This window comes from Acinonyx jubatus, chromosome A1, assembly GCF_027475565.1.
Source record: "Acinonyx jubatus isolate Ajub_Pintada_27869175 chromosome A1, VMU_Ajub_asm_v1.0, whole genome shotgun sequence".
In the NCBI taxonomy this organism is placed as follows: Eukaryota; Metazoa; Chordata; class Mammalia; order Carnivora; family Felidae; genus Acinonyx; species Acinonyx jubatus.
Window position 1 is genome coordinate 219,951,335 of NC_069380.1, and position 17,023 is coordinate 219,968,357.

Here is a 17,023-nt window from a genome sequence, read left to right on the forward strand (position 1 = left end):
AAATAGATAAAAGCATGAATGAAAATGGAATTATTACAACCAATCCCTCAGAGATACAAACAATTATCAGGGAATACTGTGAAAAATTATATGCCAACAAATTGGACACCCTGGAAGAAATGGACAAATTCCTAAACAGCCACACTCTTCCAAAACTCAATCAGGAGGAAATAGAAAGCTTGAGCAGACCCATAACCAGCGAAGAAATTGAATCGGTTATCAAAAATCTCCCAACAAATAAGAGTCCAGGACCAGATGGCTTCCCAGGGGAGTTCTACCAGACGTTTAAAGCAGAAATAATACCTATCCTTCTCAAGCTATTCCAAGAAATAGAAGGGGAAGGAAAACTTCCAGACTCATTCTATGAAGCCAGTATTACTATGATTCCTAAACCAGACAGAGACCCAGTAAAAAAAGAGAACTACAGGCCAATATCCCTGATGAATATGGATGCAAAAATTCTCAATAAGATACTAGCAAATCAAATTCAATGGCATATAAAAAGAATTATTCACCATGACCAAGTGGGATTCATTCCTGGGATGCAGGGCTGGTTCAACATTCGCAAACCAATCAACGTGATACATCACATTAACAAAAAAAGAGGGAAGAAACATATGATCCTGTCAATCGATGCAGAAAAGGCCTTTGACAAAATCCAGCACCCTTTCTTAATAAAAACCCTTGAGAAAGTCAGGATAGAAGGAACATAAAGATCATAAAAGCCATTTATGAAAAGCCCACAGCTAACATCATCCTCAACGGGGAAAAACTGAGAGCTTTTCCCCTGAGATCAGGAACACGACAGGGATGCCCACTCTCACCGCTGTTGTTTAACATAGTGCTGGAAGTTCTAGCGTCAGCAATCAGGCAACAAAAGGAAATCAAAGGCATCAAAATTGGCAAAGATGAAGTCAAGCTTTCACTTTTTGCAGATCACATGATACTATACACGGAAAATCCGACAGACTCCACCAAAAGTCTGTTAGAACTGATACATGAATTCAGCAAAGTTGCAGGATACAAAATCAATGTACAGAAATCAGCTGCATTCTTATACACTAACAATGAAGCAACAGAAAGACAAATAAAGAAACTGATCCCATTCACAATTGCACCAAGAAGCATAAAATACCTAGGAATAAATCTAACCAAAGATGTAAAAGATCTGTATGCTGAAAACTATAGAAAACCTATGAAGGTAATTGAAGAAGATTTAAAGAAATGGAAAGACATTCCGTGCTCATGGATTGGAAGAATAAATATTGTCAAAATGTCAATACTACCCAAAGCTATTACACATTCAATGCAATCCCAATCAAAATTGCACCAGCATTCTTCTCGAAACTAGAACAAGCAATCCTAAAATTCATATGGAACCACAAAAGGCCCCGAATAGCCGAAGTAATTTTGAAGAAGAAGACCAAAGCAGGAGGCATCACAATCCCAGACTTTAGCCTCTACTACAAAGCTGTCATCATCAAGACAGCATGGTATTGGCACAAAAACAGACACATAGACCAAGGGAATAGAATAGAAACCCCAGAACTAGACCCACAAACGTATGGCCAACTCATCTTTGACAAAGCAGGAAAGAACATCCAATGGAAAAAAGACAGTCTCTTTAACAAATGGTGCTGGGAGAACTGGACAGCAGCATGCAGAAGGTTGAAACTAGACCACTTTCTCACACCATTCACGAAAATAAACTCAAAATGGAAAAAGGACCTGAATGTGAGACTGGAAACCATCAAACCCTTAGAGGAGAAAGCAGGAAAAGACCTCTCTGACCTCAGTTGTAGCAATCTCTTACTCGACACATCCCCAAAGGCAAGGGAATTAAAAGCAAAAGTGAATTACTGGGACTTTATGAAGATAAAAATCTTCTGCACAGCAAAGGAAACAACCAAGAAAACTAAAAGGCAACCAACGGAATGGGAAACGATATTTGCAAATGACATATCGGACAAAGGGCTAGTATCCAAAATCTATAAAGAGCTCACCAAACTCCACACCCGAAAAACAAATAACCCAGTGAAGAAATGGGCAGAAAACATGAATAGACACTTTTCTAAAGAAGACATCCGGATGGCCAACAGGCACATGAAAAGATGTTCAACATCGCTCCTTATCAGGGAAATACAAATCAAAACCACACTCAGATATCACCTCACGTCAGTCAGAGTGGCCAAAATGAACAAATCAGGAGACTATAGATGCTGGAGAGGATGTGGAGAAACGGGAACCCTCTTGCACTGTTGGTGGGAATGCAAATTGGTACAGCCGCTCTGGAAAGCAGTGTGGAGGTTCCTCAAAAAATTAAAAATAGACCTACCCTATGACCCAGCAATAGCACTGCTAGGAATTTACCCAAGGGATACAGGAGTATTGATGCATAGGGGCACTTGTACCCCAATGTTTATAGCAGCACTCTCAACAATAGCCAAATTATGGAAAGAGCCTAAATGTCCATCAGCTGATGAATGGATAAAGAAATTGTGGTTTATATACACAATGGAATACTACGTGGCAATGAGAAAAAATGAAATATGGCCTTTTGTAGCAACGTGGATGGAACTGGAGAGTGTGATGCTAAGTGAAATAAGCCATACAGAGAAAGACAGATACCATATGGTTTCACTCTTATGTGGATCCTGAGAAACTTAACAGAAACCCATGGGGGAGGGGAAGGAAAAAAAAAAAAGAGGTTAGAGTGGGAGAGAGCCAAAGCATAAGAGACTCTTAAAAACTGAGAACAAACTGAGGGTTGATGGGGGGTGGGAGGGAGGGGAGGGTGGGTGATGGGTACTGAGGAGGGCACCTTTTGGGATGAGCACTGGGTGTTTTATGGAAACCAATTTGACAATAAATTTCATATATTAAAAAATAAATAAATAAATAAATAAAATAACATTGAGACTTTTATAAAGCATTATTTTAATTGTTTGCATTTTAAGTATTTTTGCATTGCTATTAATTCTTTTTTAAAATGAATATTTAGATTAAGAAAGAAGTATATTTTACTGACTTACTTTTGACTGAGTAGAATTAATATACAATTGTTCAACATGATGTTATATGTTTGTTTCCTCAGGCAGTAGCAGAACAATGACAGAACTCACATCCAGTGAAAATTATAAAGTCCAGTTCTCCAGCATATGGACAAGCAGATAGATAGTTTTTGATCCCAATAGAGACATGAAAAATATCCAGGAAAAAAATGTTAACCTTCACAGAAAAACAAGGATTAATTTCAAATCCAACTGGTATATTTGCAAAATAACTGAGAGAATTAGAGGATGTAACTAAGGGAATAAGGGGTGCTTGTAACTCTTAAAAATATTTATTTGGGAAAAAATTCTAGATAATTAAATTTTTTTATCATAAAGATCAAGTCTTTATATTATGCAATTCATAGAACAGGAAAAAAAAATATATGGATGCATTCTCTTCTTTGAGGTCACTTTTTTTTTTCTCAGTAACAGGTTTCATATATAATGTTCTATTGTCTTTGAATAGTCAGGGAAAAAATGTGAATATTGCTTAAATGTGACATAGAGGAGAAATTTAGTGAAAAATGGCTATATTGCCTTTCCATGTCCTTCTGTTAGCCTCACACAAGAATGGAAAATTGGATTAAAAAGTGAGTGCTGCAAACATTTCTAGTGTATTTCTCTACATAATAGCATAAGATTTGTCTTATTTTACCAGCCTTGAAGTTCATTATCTCAATTACCTTATCTCTCCGCTGAAAACTGAGAGTCACTTTGACCGAAATATTTTAGAATTATAATAAGTTTCAAGAACTGGGGAAATTTCCATGGAGAACATGTGGAACTGATTTTGTGTACCTACACCATCCTCTTTGAATGGTGCAATTTTAATGCATGGCTTCATTTCTGCTTAGTAGTAGATGGAATTTTGCTGTTATAGATTATGGAAACTGAGAAAAAAATTAAAAAAAATAAAAAAGGCAAAGAAAGTTACTGGTTGTGCTCTTCTCCCAAGAAGAAAATGGAATCAATGCAGTGTTCTCTGTTAAGGAAGGAACATGTAATTCTGCAGATGAAGTAACCGTGGATCATTACACTCCATGATGCCTTGTTACCATTTCTGTGGCATCTTATAACAAGAGAACTGAGAATGTATCACATTAAACATTATTCATGCAGAACACACATATCCACAATTAAACTAGATAATCCATTCACTCCTTGTATTAAATTTTAAATAAAAATATTTAGTATCTACAAATGAATGCTTTTCAAAGTGTAATAATTCACTGGCCCGCTGAACCCCTCTAGATTCCTCTATGATTTCATTTCCCTTACTCTTCCTCTGAGTAATCACTATGCTGAATTTTTTGTCAATAAGAAATAGTGACTTCCTCTCCTATGAGGTGCCTGATGAATAATTCTGTCATTTAAAAAATCAGATTGTTGGGTTTTGATAATGATTTAAAATCTTGGTCTTTTTCGTGAATTTAACTTGACCCATTATAAGCTATTTGTGTTGGAAATACCATCTCTGATATATAATTTATGTTCACATACTTAAAAACATATTTTGCTAAGCAGATCTTTAACTTTATATTAAACTCTATCTATGCTGGGGTGCTTGGATGGCTCAGTCAGTTAAGCATCTGACTTTGACTCAAGTCATGATCTCCCAGGTCATGGGTTTGAGCCCCACATGGGACTCAGCTGACATCTCAGAACCTGAAGCCTTCTATGGATTCTGTATGTGTGTGTGTCTCTCTCTGTCCCTCCCTGTCTTGTGCTCTCTCTCTCTCAATAAATACATACATACATACATAAATAAAATAGCAAACAAAATTTTTAAAAATCTATGAATTTCTTTACATTTGGGGGAAGTTGTAATATACATGAAAATTTTACCTATTTTGAAAGCATAAATATATTCCTATAATTTGTTTTTACCAAGTTTTCTTATTTATTTTAATTTTAAAATAATATAATTAACGTCCAATGTTATATTAGTTTCAGGTGTACAATATAATGATTCAAGAATTCTATTCCTTTCTCACTACTCAAGATAACTGTACTCTTGAAACCTTATCTATTTCACCTCTCCCCGCCCATTTCCCATTTAGCAACCACCAGTTTGTTCTCTGTATTTAAGAATCGTTTTGTGTATGTGCTTGTCTCATTTTCTTTGCTAATTTGTTTTCTTTTTTAAAATTCTACATATGAGTAAAATTTCATGCCCTTTGTCTTTCTCTGATTGACATATTTCACTTTGCATCAATACCCTCTATGCCAATCCATGATGTTGCAAATGACAAGATCTCACTCTTTTCATGGCTGAGTAATATTCCTCCATATTCTTTTATCCAGTTATCTGTATATGGAAACTTAGGTTGCCTCCATATCTTGGGTATAAATAACACTGCAAAAATTATAGGCATATCTTTTTGATCTAGTGATTTCATTTTTTCTGGGTAAATACCCAGTAGTGAAATTACTGGACCATATAGTAATTCTATTTTTAATTTTTTGAGGAAGCTTCATACTGTGTGCCTACCCAGTGTCTGCACCTGTTTCCTACTATTATTTCAAAAATCGTTAATATATTCACCTATTTTGTTTTCCACAGTTGTCCTTTAAGAGTACATGATTTCATCCACCTAGAATTACAGACTTTCTGCTGTATTATACAAGGATATGTTTATTTTTTTCTTGTATGTTTAACCAATTAGCCAAACAATATTTATGGAAAAGTTCATCTTGTTTTGCTAATATTATTCCTGTCATCAGGTATTCAGATATGCTTCATTTTTGTTCTTGGTTCCCTGTTTTGTTAGTCTACTTGTCTTTCTTGATGTCAGTGCTGCGTTGAAATAACTATTGTAATGCTAAAATTATCTTTGTTGTCTAGAAGAAATTTGACCTACTTAACACTCTTGTTGAGATGTGTTTTGACTATATTTGAATCCTTGAATACCTGTACACATTTCAAAAGTGGCTTGTCAAATTGCTGAAGTGATTTTGGATTTTGTTGAAGCTATTGCTGAATTTTGGGGAGAGATATCTTTACAAAACTCAATCTTTTCTTTTTTCAAGTATGGGGAGATAGAAAACCTTATATAGGGAAGTACAAATTTAATCCTGTCATTTTTCTTTCTTGTTACTCGAAACATCATGGCTAAATTTGGTTAACATCAAGAAAACCTTTCTTCTTTTGTCCTAAAAACTCTCTGTGGTATAAATATAGCAACACATCAGCTTATTTTTGGTCAATATTTGCTTTATGTTTGATCTTTTCTCAGTCTTAAGTGACTCTTCTTTTTTTTTAATGTTTGCTTATTTTTGAAAGAAAGTGCAAGTGCATACGCCCACATGCATGAGCAGGAGAGAGGCAGAGAGAGAGAGAGAGAGGGAGGCAGAAAATTTCAAGCAGGCTCTGTGCTGACAGTAGACAGCTTGATGAAGGGCTTGAACCCATGATCCCCCAAATCATGACCTGAGACAAAGTTGGATGCTTAAAAGACTGAGCCACCCAGGCGCCCCTAGGTGATTCTTCTAAACAGTTTTCAACTAACTTTTTCAATCCTATATGATAATTTTTGAAATTGAGCTAAATAATTACTTCTACTTAATTGATGATAAATTATGTACAGTATTTGATATTGGATTTGACAAAATATCACAGCTAATATTTTGAATTTGGACATATTTATTGTTATAAATTCTCATTAGAAATTATCTTTTTTTCCTCTATTCTCCTGGCAGTGTTTTAGGAGCAGGAGTTCTTATATTTCATCTTTTTTTTTTAAGTTTTATTTATTTTAAGACAGAGAGAGTTCCTGCGTGTGGGGGGGGGGGGGCAAAGAGAGAGGGAGAGAGAGAATCCCAAGCAGGCTCCTCACTTTCAGTGCAGAGCCCCACCCCCTCACGAATCATGAGATCATAACTTGAGCTGAAATCAAGAGTCAGATGCTTAACACACTGAGCCACCCAGGTTCCCCAGGAATCATTAGATTTCTTTTTTTCTTTTTTAACATTTTTATTTATTTTTGAGAGACAGAGAGAGACAGAGCACCAGCAGGGGAGGGGCAGAGGGAGAGGGAGACACAGAATCTGAAGCAGGCTCCAGGCTCTGAGCTGTCAGCATAGATCCCGACGGGGGGGGGGGGGGGAGGGGGGGCTCGAACCCACGGACCATGAGATCATGACCTGAGCTGAAGTCAGCTGCTTAACTGACTGAGCCACCCAGGTGCCCCAGAGTTGTCATATTTCTAATTCAACATTATTCTGAAATTACAACCTTTATATCTCAGGTTTTCTGATGTGTGTGTGTGTGTGTGTGTGTGTGTATGATTTATGTTATTGTTTTGTTATCTATTTGTTTCTTATTGGGTTTCTCCTCATGAGACTTAATCTGCATGTGTTCACACATATTAATGTGCTGTTATACTGGGATCAGCAAATGCCTCCTGGATTCCTATGTGGTTCACCCTCTAGTCTGAGTATTTCATAACTTGGTATCAGCTCATGGGTTCATTTTTTATTTTATGCTAATATTCTCCCCAGCATTTGAATTGCTTTGTGTGGGAATCTAGCTGGCCACATTTTGGAAAAAGAATTCTATTTCTGTATGCAATTATGCTTAGTACATATCGCCAACAGAGCAGCCATTGTAACTTTTGTGGTAAAACATAAAAATTAATTCCCAGTTGAATTACATTAAAAATCAAATACTTGAAGAATACTTGAGGACAATATCTTTTTCTCACTACTTTTCCTACTTACTTGCATTTCATTTAACATTAAATATTAACATAAAAAATTTGGTAAAATATTTTCCTAGTTTTAGAAATAATTACATATATGTTTCTAGATCTCACAAATAAGATCACTGATATTGCTTATGGAGTACTAACAACAGTATTGTTTGGATGAAATAGCTTATGTAATGTAATTAATATTGTCCTCTTATTCAATTTATTCCAAAGTTTTTGTAATGATTTTAAGCATTAATTTTAAACTATTGTTTTTTTTTCCTTTATTTACCTTAAACGATTTCAATTTAATTTAAAATATTGTAGGTTGGGCTAATCCTGCCATTGAAGCAGGATTTTTGCAGTTAACTTTGAAGGGATGTATGAAATCAAAATTTTGTTTGTACTATCCAAGTGATATCAACTTCCAGCAGAGAGGCAAATGCAGTTTCTTTCATATTGTAAAATATGTACTGTACTTCTAATGACCGATGCCTTTCACAATTACTCATTTAATTTAATGTTCAGGTAGATTAAAATCACATTCATAACTATGTTATTTTCCTCTTTCATACTTTTTTCATCAAGTGATAAACATATCTACTCACTGTCAATTACCACGAGGCAATACCCCTTAAGGTCTTAAAATTGAAGTCCCAATTTTGTTTATATGACTTATATAAGTCAATATTTGATATTTTAGGAATAAAAAAAACTGAGATATTTTTAAAAATTGTTTTTTTAAAATTAACGATAAATCTAGCATTATTTTACTTCTTTTTAAATTTAATGTTTAGCTTAATACAAGGAAAATGGATTATTTTATCTGCTTCCTCACTCAATCTATTATGATATGCTGCTTCGTTGAAGTGTAGGATAAAACAAGACAAAACAAAAACAAGGAAACGAAAGAAAAACTTGACCTCACTTAGATATGTGGTTGAGAAAGGCAGCATTTTAATGTTTTGTTTTGTTTTGTTTTGTTTCAGGTAATTGTGACTTTTTTGATACTACACCAAAACTCAACAATACAAAAATACTTCACCTGTGGATGGTTTTGTAACATTACGCTTTGGCCATTTGAGAAATATTGGTTTGCTGATATATACAGAACTTTCAAATATTGACAAATTTCATTATTAAAAAATGCAAATTTGCCAATATTATGAATAATCTTATCAGAGAAGTCTTTAAGATTTGGCATTGTGTCAAAATCATGGACATACACACAAGCTTCCCAAAATTTTCACTGTTGCTTAAAATAATGAATCCTGGCCAAAAACATTATTACTTTTTTTCTTTGAGGTAGCAGCTCCCTTTGTTTACATTCAAGGAAATGTCTAGAAATGACCAAATCTAAGTAGCTACATTTGGCTGTTACTATGTCAAGCAAAAATGGTATTCCATGAAAAAACAAACAAACAAAAACAGAAAACAAACTAAAAACACCTAGTTTAGCTCACAACTAAAAACTCAAGCAACCACACTTAAACTTTCCTATGGATGATCATTATACTTCAAACCACAGCACAAGTATTTCATGTGTGTTTCCTATTTCTTCACATAGAATATAAAAATTATATATATATACACACACACACACACACACACACACACACACACAAAGGGCACACATTTATATATGTTTTCTTTTTTAAAGAGAAACTAAACATTTTTTCCTTCTCTACCTGCCATTTGCCCTCTCTTTTTTCCTTCTTCTTTTTCTCTTCTATTTTTTTTTCTGTTTTTCATCCAACTACATAGAGTTAAAGAATGTCACAAGTTTTAGTACAGTTGAGAGGCATTTTCTTGATTTATGTTTAGGATACAGCATTTTTACCTATAATTTTTTTTACCATCTGTCAACACAGTAAAAACAGTATATATAACATTTAATTACTATGGAAATAGTTTAAACCTCGCACATCTGATGGGGTCTCAGGGATCACCAGGGGTCTAAGAACCACACTTTCAGAAGTACAGCTTTAGTGCAATTTTTTCTGTCACATTTTTAGTACCCTAGATATTATGTGAATATATCATAGGGAAAAACAACATAAAATCTAACATAACTTAGACAGACATTTTAATGAATAATATTATACATAACATAATTATGGCTCTTAGTTATTATGTTCCTTCCAACATTGTGAAAACACATTGAAGGGGACTGCTTTAGTTATTGCTCCGTGAGCCCTCTTTACCAGGGTTACTAACTCATTGTCATTTAAGAACATAATTAGCACATCTCATTAGCTAATGAAGACAATGACCATTAAAATTCTTTTCCAATTTATGGTTTCCCCTTTATCACAATTTAACAACAATGTCGTTTCAGGGTAGTAACAAAATTGGCTTACAAATGACCCTTATACTAATGAACGAGCAGCACCTTGTATCAAGGAGCAAAGGATTATTTATACATTGCACTCCTAATTATATTATGTAGTGGATTCAGATTGCTGATGACTTTCCAATGTGATTCGTTCAAAATGTTGGGTTTTATCATTGTCATGTTGGGAGGTACAAACCCAAGAGCACAGAATATGACTGTTTTTCTTTAGAAAACTCTATTTATGGAATATAGTTCATTTCTACATTAAAGTAAAGGATGAATTATAATGATCAATGCATATGGACTAGAAAGGCATTTCTGAGTAAATTGCCCTTATTTTTATATAGAGAATGCTCTATTTGTTCAACTCATTTTGTTTTTCTGAAAAAGAAAATGTTTTTCCTATTTTAAATGTGAAAAGCACATTTAAAAATATATTAAATTGAAAACAATGTTCTATTGTTAATTATTAACATCCTCAAAAGGATAATCCAGATGGGATAAAATCTTTTGGAGTTGTTGAAATAAATGCATTTACATTTAACAATATAAGTCAAAAAGCTGAATTAGAAATGTACTGATTCCTAATATCACTTTGAGGGTAGTTTTATCAGTTTTCTATTGCTATGAGCAAATTACCACGAAGAAAGTGTGTTAAAACATTTATTTGTTATCTCATAGTTTCTCTAAATCAGGGGTCCAGGTCTGGGTTAGCTGGCTTTCACAAGAAGGAAAATGAATTAGTTGGGGCTATGGTACGGTCATGATGGATGCATGTCAAACATTAGTCCAAACCCATAGAATATACAATGCCAAGGGTGAGCTGTATGTAAATTACGGGCTTTGGGTGATTGTAATGTGCCAATGTAGGTTCATAAATTTCAACAAATGTACCACTTTGGTGGGAGATGTTGATAACGGGGCTATGAATGTGTGTGGATACGTGATATACGGGAAATCTCCACCTTCCCTTTGGTGTTGCTGTGAACCCTAAACTGCTCTAAAACAATAGAATTTGACAAAATTGTATCAAAGGAGTAGGGAGAGCTAAGAAATGCAAATGAATCCTTACTGAAATTGTCACTTAAAAGAACTGTTGCATTTAATATATTAGGTACATAGAAATAGCTTAAACAGAGACAAGACAGTATGATTTAATTAGAAAGTGAAATATTTTTTTAATAGGGGGAAAATATAATAACTCCTTTCCAAAAGGTGTTTAAATGACTTTTTCCCTTAAATGTGAATAAATGTATGTGGCACAGAAGATGGGGTTTTATTCATTGGTGAAATCTCCTGGTTGATGCAGTAGTTTGCAATATGCTAAAAACACTTATAAATTCATACTCTTTTGCCGGATTTTAAGCAGTTAAATTGGGGGGTGGGGCTGGGGGCAGTGTGACAATTAGAGCCAGTATTTGCATTAGGCCATACACATGAAAGAGATAGCTGCTTTTTCTATGCTAGCAATGGAGCTGAGATGAACTGATCAGTCATATGCTTTGGGCCTCATTTCCAATAGGGCTATGTTAACTTTAGCAAAACATGTAAGTTCGACATAAATAGGTCCCTTTTTGCCCACATATGAGTTTCCCTCTAGTAGAAAACTCTAATTCAATTCTTAAAAACTGTTCCTTGGAAATTCTTGTTGATCCTGAACACAAATCATGCACGCATGAGTTACAGTGTTTCCATACATCCTGCACTGTTAATGAGTGATTCTAGTCCCTGGTAACAAGGCACCTGAACATTGTATCATAACTAGTTCCTAAAACCAAACTTAGAAATCAATCTCATTGGGTTCCACTTACTCTAATTTTAAGAGAAGCCATATTGAAAAGATCAGAGTTCCAGAGTATAATCATGAGAATGTTCGAGTAGGTCGCCTAGGGAGAGTGAAGCCTCTGAGCAGTACATATTCTAAAGGACTTTGGGACTTTTTGCTTTGATAGATCCATAGATCTTGATACAAATAATTCATGATCCCTTCCAGTCTACTTTTCTTTTTTAGCACTTTTGATGATCTAACATACAATACATATTTACTTAGTTCTGCATATATTTTACTCTCCATGAGGGCAGATGACCAGCTGCTTGGTTCCCTGCTGTCTCCCCAATATGAATAATAGAGTTTGGTACCTAATAGGTACTCAGTAAATCACTGGTGAATGAATAATCTATTCCTGTTAACTTATTCCTAAAGTATTTGAGGATTCTGTTTGATTTTCTAAATGTCATTTTGATCAATTTTAGAAAGTAGAGATCACAGCAAACCACATTGTCACTTACCTACTTTGTTAAGGCAATTTTAGCTAACTATAAGAAAAAATGTTTATTTGTTTATTTTTTGAGAGAGAGAGAGAGAGAGAGAGAGAGAGAGCAGGGGACAGGCAGAGAGAGAAGGGGACAGAGCATCTGAAGTGGGCTCTACACTGTCAGCACAGAGCCAGATGGGGGGCTTGCACTCATGACCCTTGAGATTATGACCTGAGCCAAAGGAGGAGGCTTAATCAACTCAGCCACCCAGTGTCCTATTTTTTTTAATTAAAAAAAATGTTTTAGAGAGTTGAGGGACCCCTGGTTGGCTCATTCAGTTAAGTGTCCGACTTCGGCTCAGATCATGATCTCATAGTTCATGAGTTTGACCACGGCATTAGACTCTGTGTTGACAGCTCAAAGCCTGAGACTGCTTCAGATTCTGGGCTTCTCTCTCTCTCTCTCTCTTTCTTCCCATCCCACCCTCCCGCTCTGACTCTCTCTCTCTCAAAAATAAATAAACCTTAAACAATTAAAAAAATAATTTTTTACACAGTTGAGATTCTAATAGGGATCTCTGTCTCAAAAGGCTATGCTCTAAAAGCGTAAATTAATTAATTAATTAATTAAATTAAAAATAAAAAAAAAATCTGGCAATTTAAGCCCCTCAATATTTTAACTTTTCAAAAAGTGCATCTTTCCCCATGATGTTTTCATGAGTTGGATTCTTGATTGTATGGAAAAATGTGTAATAATTGTGCTTTGTATTATTTATAACTATGCATGACTTATAGGATATAAATATTGAATAGTTTTCATTTTTTTTTCCTTTCAGGACACAATCACAGTAGTATATAAGAAAATATATCACCAAACAGTCATGAAGTGACTTATAAGGTAAATTTTTTTGTATTATTTCGTTATATAAAAATGTTATAGAAATGTCAAAATTGTTGTCATACTGTTTCTCTTAAAAAACTTTATAGCTATCCTGATGTATTCAGAGGGTTGACTTAACAATTCTCTTCTTTGTTTTAAAAATCTCTCTTTAAGACAAACTATTGTCTATCTCCTATTTTCTCTAAGGAATTTTGGAACTCTTTCTCATAGGCACACATTTCAAATATCATAGAACCAGCAAAGGTGCATTGACATTTGGCTGACTTTTGTTAAGTGTTTTTCTAAATTTTCTTTTAAGAAGGTGAAAGCTCAGAAAAGAGTTCTCAATGAATATATGGCTAGGTTTCCATATTTTAAGAAACTATTTAAAAACCTATTTTTAAATATAATTTGGGGGGCACCTGGGTGGCTCAGTCAGTTGAGCGTCTGACTTCGTCTCAGGTCATCATCTCACAGTTTGTGAGTTCGAGCCCCACATCGGGCTCTGTGCGGACAGCTTGGAGCCTGGAGCCTGGTTTGGATTCTGTGTCTCCTCCTCTCTCTGCCCCTCCCCTGCTCATGCTCTATCTCTCTCTGTCTGTCAATAATAAATAAACAGAAAAAAATTTTTTAATAATGTAATTTTGTATATGGGTGTGCTTGAAATATATACACGTAGAGAAGTCAGATTGTTTCATTAATTGTTTGGGCTTGTCACCAGATGCAGATCTCTTTCCCAATGAACTCTGAATTTGTGTTTTATGACATCTTTAAATGTCAGAGTCTTGAGATTTAACTGTTTCTGGCTATTCTATCATTTATCTGTGTTTGTTTGATAGATAAGGTTTACAATGATAATAACTCTATTCGAATAATAAGTAACAGGTATAGATACTGGAAAATTTCATAAATAGTAGATAAAACTACACCTTCTACAATTTTGGTGACTGACTAATGAATGGCATCTGATCTAAAACTGCCTTGCACTATGACGAACTCCTTCTTAAATAGTTAAATTTCTTATGAAAAGATGAAATGTTAGGATACAAGCTATGAAATCAAAAGTAGTATATTAGTTTATTTTGCATAAAGTACAGTTCATCACACACATTCTGTACAACTGCCTGGCTTCTTTGGTAAGTGCGCATGTCTGTTTCAATCCTGCTCTTTTATATTAATAGAAAGGTTTAAAAATGCTGATCTATTAGAACACTCAATGCTTTCAGTCATATTCTATTGTTTTATGTGACGTACTTGCTATTTTAGAAAGAGAACTCTAAATACAGATCTAATATTGTGTTAATATATAGAAAATAAAAACAAACAAAATCAAAAGCAGATTGTGTTCCACTCAAATCAAACGAGGACATAGGGCAACACAGTTTTCAAGTGTTAGATACCTGCTGCCTCATCCCCACCTCCTGATGTGCCCTGAATACCCTTTAAGGACCCTAAACCCTTGATCATGTTGGAAACTCTTGCCAAGGGTGAGATTTCCTATCACGTAGATTCGGAATTTATTTGTAGTGCATGCAACTTTGTTCTTGAAAATGTCTTTTTGGATGCAAAACCATGTGGGACTAAAACAAACCACACACACATACACACACACACACACAAACAAGATATAGAGACAATATTTGAAAGGCTTTGTGGCATACACAGCTTAATTAATTTAATAATAAATAAGTTACTTTATTCTAACTAAATAAGACTACTTATCATCATGAGCATATTCATCATTTCAGGAAAAACAGTGGGTTAGTGTGAGTGGGTGTGTTTGTGTGCAAAAGTTTATATCAATTTTCATTCCCCAGGATGTAATTAAACATAAATACCTTTGAAAATTGAAATATGAATACATAATTTATTATTAAATTGGTTATTGTGTTTATATTTTACAGTACCATTCTTAAAATTGTAGGTACTTGAGGGGCGCCTGGGTGGCTCCTTCCGTTAATCGCCAACTTTGGCTCAGGTCATGATCACAGGGCCCGTGAGTTTGAGCCCTAAATTGAGCTCTGTGCTGACAGCTCAGAGCCTGGAGCCTGCTTCAGATTCTGTGTTTCCCTTTCTCTCTGTTCCTTCCCCACTCGTGCTCTGTCTCTCTCTGTCTCTCAAAAATAAATAAACATTAAAAAATTAAAAAAAAAAATTGTAGGTACTTGTGAATCACTGAATCATTTCTGTTGCATGTGACAGCTAAAATCCCTAGCACACTTTAGGGAAGCCTTATGTGACAGCCAGTAGGATCTCTCAAATTTTATCATCTTATAAGATAATGCTTTTTTTTTCTCTGAAGTTTATGTATTTATTTTGAGAGAGAGAGAGCAAGCAGGGGACAGGCAAAGAGAGAGGGAGGGAGAGGGAATCAAAGCAGGTTCCACACCTTCAGCACAGAGCCCAAAATAGGGCTCAAACTCACGAACCATGAGGTTATGACCCAGGCCAAAGTCAAGATTCAGAGGCTTAACCAATTGAGTCACCCAGGGGCCCCATGTGCTTAATTAGACTTTTAGTATTAGTCCAAATGTCCATGACTTTAGGTCAGATTTAAACATAGATCTATCCAGTGTAAAGAGGGGGAATATGATTATGTTCATCAAGTGAATTTCATCTAAGTCTTTTTCAGATTTACACATTATTGCAACTTATATTAAAAAGAAAAAAAAACAGAAAGGAGAAAAGAGAGCTGGAAGAAGAGATTTTACACTGACTTTCTTTGCCAATTAAACTCTAATTATATCTTTACATTGATTCTATGTTAAATCTCAGTTACATTTTGAGTCTTACAAGTTATTCTGGAAAATATATTATAAAATATAACATTTAAGCATTTAAATATCAAGATAATATTTGAATTGAATGAATCAAGATAGACTTTAATATAGAGGTTAATATCCTTTAAAAAGGAAAAAATTTCCACACATTGGATATATTTATAATTTTCTTCTTCATCTACATCCTTTTTTCTTTCTTTCTTTCTTTCTTTCTTTCTTTCTTTCTTTCTTTCTTTCTTTCTTTCTTTTCCATCTCCTGTTTCCAACCAGCAAGGGTCCTTCATAAAGAGCTTACATTTTGGAAGAATGTTCATATTCCACTTGCCTTCTATAACTTATACGAGGACATCTCTCATCAAATTTTTTTGAGAAACATGATTTTCAGCATGGCACATGTCCATTTTATTTATTATTTATTTTTAGATTATTATTATTATTTAATGTTTATTTATTTTTGCAAGAAAGAGAGAGCCCGAGCCTGAGTGGGGGAGAAGCAGAGAGAGAGGGAGACACAGAATCCAAAGTAGGCTCCAGGCTCAGAGCTGTCAGCACAGCGCCTGACTCGGGGCTCAAGCTCATCAACTGTGAGACCATGACTTGAGCCAAATTGAATGCTATGTGACAGAGCCACCCAGGTGTCCTGGCTTATGTCCATTTTAAATTAATGTTTGAATTGTCTGTGGAGTAGGATTCAAGTTCTGCCTGTTGAAAGTGTAATGGAGTATAACCACAAACTCTGCACTGTAAGTTATAAAATAGTTAATAGATGTTTCATAATTTTGAGAAATTATTCACTTGGGTAAACAATCAAACATTTTCTCTGTTTTTAGATGAAATGAATGTGAGTACATAATTTATACATATTGATACTCAAAATCTACCTCATATGATTTTCAAGGTTATGATTATTTTTCATAATTGTGTGAAAGTCGCATAACACATGTTTACTGGATGAAAATATTTAATATTTACCCTTCCCTTTTCTCAAAATGTGAGTACTAATATATTTCTATCCTATAAATTTCAATAAAT

General features: G+C 34.6%; 1 protein-coding gene across 1 annotated transcript in view; it reads left to right on the forward strand.

The window, feature by feature from the left end:
- The window catches only part of CDH18 (cadherin 18), a 995,271-nt gene that overhangs the window by 271,528 nt on the left and 706,720 nt on the right, over nt 1-17,023 (forward strand). The window contains exon 2 of the mRNA XM_053201933.1: nt 13,168-13,229. The gene's annotated coding sequence lies outside the window, so the exon portion shown is untranslated. The remainder of the gene's footprint in view (nt 1-13,167; nt 13,230-17,023) is intronic.